Source organism: Phacochoerus africanus, chromosome 5 (assembly GCF_016906955.1).
Source record: "Phacochoerus africanus isolate WHEZ1 chromosome 5, ROS_Pafr_v1, whole genome shotgun sequence".
Taxonomy (NCBI): Eukaryota; Metazoa; Chordata; class Mammalia; order Artiodactyla; family Suidae; genus Phacochoerus; species Phacochoerus africanus.
Genome location: NC_062548.1, coordinates 72,974,938 through 72,982,995, shown reverse-complemented (window position 1 = coordinate 72,982,995; position 8,058 = coordinate 72,974,938).

Sequence of the window (8,058 nt, the reverse complement as noted above, 5' to 3'; positions counted from 1 at the left end):
TGTGGTGTAGGTCACAGATGCAGCTTAGATCCCATGTTGCTGTGACTATGGCATAGGCTGGCAGCTGTAACTCCCATTTGACCCCTAGCCTGGGAACTTCCATATGCCCTGAGTGCTGCCCTAAAAAGGCAAAGAAAAACCCAAAAACAAAAACAAAAAGGGGGGGAATTTATGGCTTAAGGAACTAAAATTTCCAAAGGTCAGGTTTTAGATGCGGCTTGACCCAGGCATTCAGTGTCACAAGAGTTGTGTCTCTCCCCTTCATCTGGCTCTACTTTCCTCCATGTTGGCTTCACTCTCCACAGCATAACAAGATTGTTGCCAAAATTCTGGGTCTATATATTTTCAGGCTTAAATTCAGCAGAAAAGGGAGCATCTGTTTTCTGATGGTCCTACACATGTGTAGGATTCACTTTGGGCCATTTGGGATCATTTATGCATCTCAAACCAATCTTTGTAGACAGAGGGGTGGCCAGACTTGAACCAGTCACTGTGGATAAGAAGGATTCAATGTGCCAGCTGGCCAAGCCTGGGTCACTTGGCCACACCTGGAGATCAGCTTAACCCAGTGAGCTGGAAGTGGGGGTGGGTGGGAGGGAGAGGTGGTTTCCAAAAGACTGTTCGAGGCAGTACCACTAGAAGGTGAATGAGGAGATGCTGGAGAGGAAAAACAAACATCCTTGACATGCAAAAGGGTACACGGAGAAGGGGGTGCTTCTGGTCAGAAGGAAAGGCAGATCAAAAGTGTTTATACAAACTGTGGCCTCTGAGATAAACCTCAAAGGATGGGTGAGGGGAATGGGAAGGCATCCTTTCTGCCTTTCTGCAAATATCTATTGTCACTCCACAAAACTGTAAGCTCCCTAGAGAGGGACTGTCTTATTTACCACTTTATGCCCAGTGCCTGGCACATGGGAAGTATGCAATAAAATATCAGTTGAAGTAAGTAAACACATGAGATGCCAAAAGGAAGCATATAGATTTGAGAGTGCTTGAGTGGGATGAGTCACGCTATTGGACTAAAATGGTTCATTTCAAATGTTTGGCTTTTAGCAGCAGAATGCTTTGTTTTTTCCCCAAATGCAATTTCACCTGAAATATGTGAAATAGAATCAAAGCTGCTGTGATGGAAGTGGGGGCTGAAGCACCAAATCTTGTCCTCTCCACAGGCCCTCAGCTGTACACACACACACACACACACACACACACACACACACTCCTAAGGAACACACACTCTACAGAAGGGTTTGAAAACCCTTGACAAGAGCTGGAGGAGCGGGAAGGAAATAGAGCTCAAATCCTGCCCAAGAATTTACACTCCATGTGACTGAAGATTTTGGGAAAGGAGTGACACAACCAGAGTTATATTTTAGAGCACACAGACTGGTATCTATTTGTATAAATCAGTTAGAGAAGGTTGTGACTGGGGTTTGGGGAGCCATCTGACACTGTTCTCAACCAAAGGTAGAGAGACAAGGGCCAAAGTTTCTGTGGAGTTATTTTTTTTAATTAAATTCTTATTTGAAAACACACATGCAGTTTTTCTTTTTTAAACACATTCCTTGTTTTACTATTTAAAAAGAATACAGGAGTTCCCGTGGTGGTGCAGTGGTTAACGAATCTGACTGGGAACCATGAGGTTGCAGGTTCCGTCCCTGGCCTTGCTCAGTGGGTTAACGATCCGGCGTTGCCGTGAGCTGTGGTGTAGGTTGCAGACTTGCGGCTCGGATCCTGCGCTGCTGTGGCTCTGGTGTAGGCCAGTGGCTATAGCTGCGATTCAACCCCTAGCCTGGGAACCTCCATATGCCGCAGGAGCGGCCCAAGAAAAGGCAAAAAAAGACAAAAAAATAAAAATAAAATAAAATAAATAAAAAGAATACAAAGTAAAAACAAATGAACAAAAGCACTCTCCCCTCCCCCTATCAGAGATAAACATTGAGACAGTTTGGTGTCCTGCACTCTCCCCTCCCCCTATCAGAGATAAACATTGAGACAGTTTGGTGTCCTGGTGTGCTGAGGTCTCACACAGGCTCATGAGAGTCAAGGGCTGAATTTTCTGGAGTTGTGCATTCCAGCTGTTAAACACAGCTTAAATTAAAATTTTATAAAGGTTCAGAGTTCCCGTTGTGACATGGTGGAAACGAATCTGACTAGGAACCATGAGGTTGCAGGTTCAATCCCTTGCCTCTCTCAGTGGGTTAAGGATCTGGCATTGCTGTGAGCTGTGGTAGCTCCGATTGGACCTCTAGCCTGGGAATTTCCATATGCCGTGGGTACGGCCCTAGAAAAGACAAAAAAAAAAGAGAGAGAGAGAGAGAATTAAAAATTAAATAAAATAAAATATTATAAAAGTTCACAGCTACATAAATTATATTAAAGCAAAGGGGATAAAACTCAAAACTCATCACTTCTTAATTATTTGACTGCATTTTGCCATTATTCCTTATTTACATCTATAGCATCTGTTAAGTAGAATTGCTATGGAATAGTTGCTACTGCATGTCTTGAGAATTCTGTGTTCAATAATGTCACTTTGAAATTGGCCAGAGTGGGAGTATTTATGCAACAGAAATAGGGGAACACTATAAAGCAGAGCTTTTTCTTTTTCCTGAAGAGCTTTTGTTAAATATTTACCAGCATGCCTCCCACTGGTTTAGTGCATATTCTTTCCAACTTTCTCCTTTACTTATGTCTGTATCTCTATCTTTCACCTATGAAGTAGATATTTGGAGGGGGGTTATTAGCCACCCAGTATTCAAATTAACTTATTATTTCTGCACAGACTCCCCAGCCCCCACCACTGCTGGCCATACTGGTAAGGCTGAGGCTCTACCTCTTGCAGCAGCTGGAGTATAATATTCATCCTCCTCCCACTTCCTCACAGCCCAGGGGTAGGCAGCTGGAATGCTACCAACTGGACTTTGAATCTTGAAAGAGCGAAAACAAGGCTCAGGGAGAATTCATGTGGAGTGGTTGGCTGTGCAGCAGGGATAGTCTCATCAGCAGGTTCTTGTGGTGTGACCTGGGTATGCCCTTGGCATAACCTCAGCCATATGTTCCTAATGCCTGGCCTCCCAAGGGCCCTTATCTAGGGAAAGTACAAGATGAGCCTGAAACATTTTGTAGTGCTAGGAAATAAAAAGTGCTCAAGGGGAGTTCCTTTTGGGGCACAGTGGAAACAAATCTGACTAGCATCCATGAGGATGCAGGTTCAATCCCTGGCCTCACTCAGGAGGTCGGGGATCCGGCATGGCTGTGAGCTGTGGTGTAGGTCACAGACGTGGCTTGGATCCTGAACTTCCATATGCCATGGATGTGGCCCTAAAAAGCACACACATACACACAAAAAGTGCCCAAGGAATGATGGAGACATACCAAAAGGATACAGAAGCCATCTGAAAGAAATGTCCATGGACCAAATCTGGGACTAACTTGAGCATCAAAATAAATAATGACTGGAGTTCTCACTGTGGTGCAACAGGATTGGTGACATCTCCGGAGCACTGGGACACAGGTTCGATCCCCAGTTTGGCACAGTGGGTTAATGAGCAGGCACTGGTTGCCAACTGTGGCTCAGATCTGATCCCTGGCCCAGGAACTCCATATGCCTCCAGGCAGCCAAAAAAGTAAATAAGTAAATAACGATAGTAATGGATAACAACTTATTGACGAAACTAGGAATCTATACCGACATAAATAAATACACAGGTAAATGACTATAAGAAGACAAAGCTCCTCTTTACCATAGAATTCCAACTAACACTTGTGGATGGAGTAAAGGAAGCAGAAAGATTACCACCTGGCAATTATTACAGTAGAATTGATTCATACAGTATTCATCAATGGCTATTATGGCTAGTGGGTAGAAGTTTGATGTGGAATGGGATATCAGAATCATTTCAGAGTATTTTCCCAGAAAATACTCATTAATTGCAAAGTTGAAAATGATGACTTTACAGTGGAGAAAATTGGCAGACACCACCTTGAGCAGATGATCCAGGCTAGCATCATCAGTGGTGACAGCATGTGACTCCTGATATGATGCAAAGAGCAGCGTATTTTTTGAGTAGTCCTCCTGCCAAGAATTTGTGTGTCTCAACTTGAGGAAACATCAGATGGATCCAATTAAGGGACATACTACAGAATCAAAGACCTATGCTCTTTAAAACACTAGGTCCACAAAAGATAGGGGAAGAATCAGGAAGTGTTGTAGCAGATTAAAGCAGGTCAAAGAGATATGATGTGGAAATGCAATGCACAATCCTGGATTTGGATCCTGGCCTAGAAAGGAAAAGGAGGCATTGGGCAGTGGGTGAAATTTTAATGGGATCTGTGGATTGAGTGATAGTATTGTATTACTGTTAATTTCCTGATTGAGAGGGTTGCACAAAGGTTTTAGAATAGTGTACCTGGAGTTCTGGTCATGGCTCAGTGGTTAATGAATCCGACTAGGGACCATGAGGTTTCGGGTTCGATTCCTGGCCTCGCTCAGTGGGTTAAGGATCCGGCATTGCCGTGAGCTGTGGTGTAGGTCGCAGACACAGCTCAGATCCCGCGTTGCTGTGGCTCTGGCATAGGCCGGTGGCTACAGCTCCAATTCAACCCCTAGCCTGGGAACCTCCATATGCTGCGGGAGCGGCCCTAGAAAAGGCAAAAAGACAAAAAAAAGGAAAAAAAAAGAATAGTGTACCTGTCTTTGAGGAAATACATAGTGAAATATTTAGGGGTTAAACGGCATCATATCTGCAACTTGCTTTTAGATTGATCCAAGAAGGAATAATAATAATAGGAGAGAAGAGGAAGAAATGGTAAAGGTTAATGATTGTAAAATCTGACTTAAGGAGCTAAGAGAGTTCTTTGTATTCTTCTTGCAACTTTGCAACTTATCTGTAGGCTTAAAATTATTTCAGAATAGGAGTTCCCCACTGTGACTCAGCGAGTTAAGAACCCAACTAGTATCCATGAGGATGTGGGTTCAACCCCTGGGTTAAGGATCTGGAGTTGCCACAAACTGCAGCATGGGTCACAGATGAGGCTCAGATCTGGCGTGGCTGTGGCTGTGGTGTAGGCTGGTGGCTACAGCTCCGATTCGACCCCTAACTTGAAACTTCCATATGCCACAGGTGTAGCCCTAAAAAGAAAAAAAAAATTTAATTATTTCAAAATAAATTATATGTTTAAAAAAAGTTTAGATTTTTCAGAAGGACAAAGTTCTTCCTTTCAGCCTACAAACTGCTCAAATTTTTCTCACACTACACAAAGCAAGAACTAAAAACAAAAAACAAAACAAAATAATGAAGGCCGTGGCTACTTACTGTCACCACTTCCTCCCTGCTGGGCATCAGGATGTTGAGGAAACAGCACTGGGTCTGCTGTCAGGAAGCCTGGCCCCTTGGCCTCCTTGTTCAGGACAGGTGCAAGCTAGGGTTTGTTGCTGGTCCTTTCCTCTTCATCTGCTTGCTCCTTCTGGAATATCTCACCTATTCCCATCCCTTGAGAAAGATCTTCTCTTGTGTGTGTGTATGTGTGTGTGTGTGGTCTTTTTATGGCCGCTCCCACAGCATATGGAAGTTCATTCCCAGGCTAGGGATCAAATCGGAGCTACAGCTGCCAGCCTACACCACAGCCACAGCAACTGAGGATTGTTCCCTCGTCTTCGACCTACACCACAGCCCATGGCAGTACTAGATCCTTAACTCACTGACCGAGGCCAGGGATTGAACTCGGAGTCTTCATGAGTACTAGTTGGGTTCGTTACTGCTGAGCCATGATGGGAACTCCTGGGACCTTCATTTTTATGCTGATGATGCCCCAACTCACACCTTCTGCATTAGTTTCTCCTTTCAGTATTTCATCTCCATCTGGGCATTCCCGCATGCACTTCATTCATTCATTGGCCACACCTGCAGCATGCAGAATTTCTCAGGCCAGGGATCAAACCAGCACCACAGCAGCGACTAGAACCACTACAGCGACAACACTGGATACTTAACTCACTGAGCCACACGGGAACTCATCCACACGCTCTTTAAATTCACCTTGAGCAATACTAAATGATTCTCTTCTTACCTGCTTCTCTTCCTATGTTCTCTTCTTTGTTTAAAACACTATGTCCCAATTTCCCACTGTGGCTCAGCAGGTTAAGAACCTGACATAGTCTTGCCAGAGGATGCGGGTTCAATCCTTGGCCTCGCTCAGCGGGTTAAGAAGCTGATGTTGCCAAAAGCTGCAGCATAGGTCACAGATGTGGCTTTGCGCCTGTGGTGTAGGCCTGTAGCTGCAGCTGTGATTCGATCCCTAACCTGAGAACCTCCATATGCCACAGGTGCAGCCATAAAAAGAAAAAAAAAATAAGCAAACACTATATTCTCGCTAAATACTTGGGTATTGTTATTTAGCGATGTATCGCTAAATACATTGCTATTGTTGTTTGCTTACTGAACATCTACTATGACCCAGATACTACCCTAGATACTTTGCATTCTTGATTTGCTTTATTCCTTGAAAGAGGTCTATGGAATAGATCCTACTTCATTCCATTTTACAAAGCTGGAATATGAGGTTCAGAGGGCTTAAATAACTTGAACACAAGATTATACACCCAGTAAACTGGGATTTGATAATAGGCTTGTCTGACTCCAAAGTTCATTCTCTTAATCTTAATTATTATACTACATTGACCTCTTCTTGAATTCTCGTATATAACTGTTTATCAATTCCTTTGAACTTCATCAGTGAACTGTCTCTTGAATCAGTTCTTCCCTTACTGTTCACTGCTGCCACCTAGTTCAGGCATGTATCTCATGTCTATCCATCTATCCATATCTATCTATCTATCTATCTATCTATCTATCTATCTATCTATCTATCTATCATGCTTTTTTCTTCTTTTTCCTCTGCCACACTCACAGCATGTGGAAATTCCTGGGCCAGGGATCTAATTAGAGCTGCAGCTGTGACCTATGCCACAGCTGTAGCAATGTCAGATCCTTAACCTACTGCACCACAGCAGGAACTCCTCCTGTAGTGCTTTTTTCTAATTATAAATGTGATATATATTGACTGTAAGAAAATTCATTGCAAAAAGTACTAAGCAATATTTAAAATTAAAAAAAAGGAGAGGAAAGTAAATTCACTACAGATCTAAATAGTGAAAGTTCCCCAACTCCAGCTTCTAAAGATAATCACCATTAATGGTACAGTATACATTCCTTAATTTTTTTTTCTATGAATGTAGTAGCATAGTATGCCTTTTTAAATGGGACCATATCATCTTAAAACTTGCTTTTTTTATTTCATATGTCAGCCACACAGACCTACCTTGTTTCCTTTTTTTTTTTTTTTTTTGTCTTTTTGCTGTTTCTTGGGCAGCTCCCTCGGCATATGGAGGTTCCCAGGCTAGGGGTCGAATCGGAGCTATAGCCAGCAGCCTACACCAGAGCCGCAGCAATGCGGGATCCGAGCTGCCTCTGTGACCTACACCACAGCTTAGGGCAATGCTGGATCCTTAACCCACTGAGCAAGGCCAGGGATCGAACCCGCAACCTCATGGTTCCTAGTCGGGTTCGTTAACCACTGCGCCACGACGGGAACTCCTGTTTCCTTTTTTTTTTTTTTTTTTTTTAACTAAGTAAAGCATACACATGTTTTATACAAACTTCAGTAGGCACGAAAGGGTATTTTATGAAGAATAAATTTCCCTTTGCCCTCAACCATCCATTGGAATTGCTGTCACCAGTTCCTTGAGTAGCCTTCTGGAGTTTCATTTCTTTTTATAGCAACATAGCTTCCCATTGTATAGCTGTATCAAATCCGTGATTTTTTTTTTTTTTTTTTGGTATTTCAGTAGAGGCACACTTAGATTGTTTCCAATACTATTATCCACTAAGATCTAATTTCCATGTCGATCTTATCAATTACTTACCAGTTTTTAGCTTTTGTTAGCAACAGGCTGTTCTAGATTGGACTGAGGCACCATAATTCATTTAACCATTTCTCTACCGATGAAAATTTAGGCTTAAAAACCATTTGCCCTGCTTTGGGGCACTTGTACTGTTA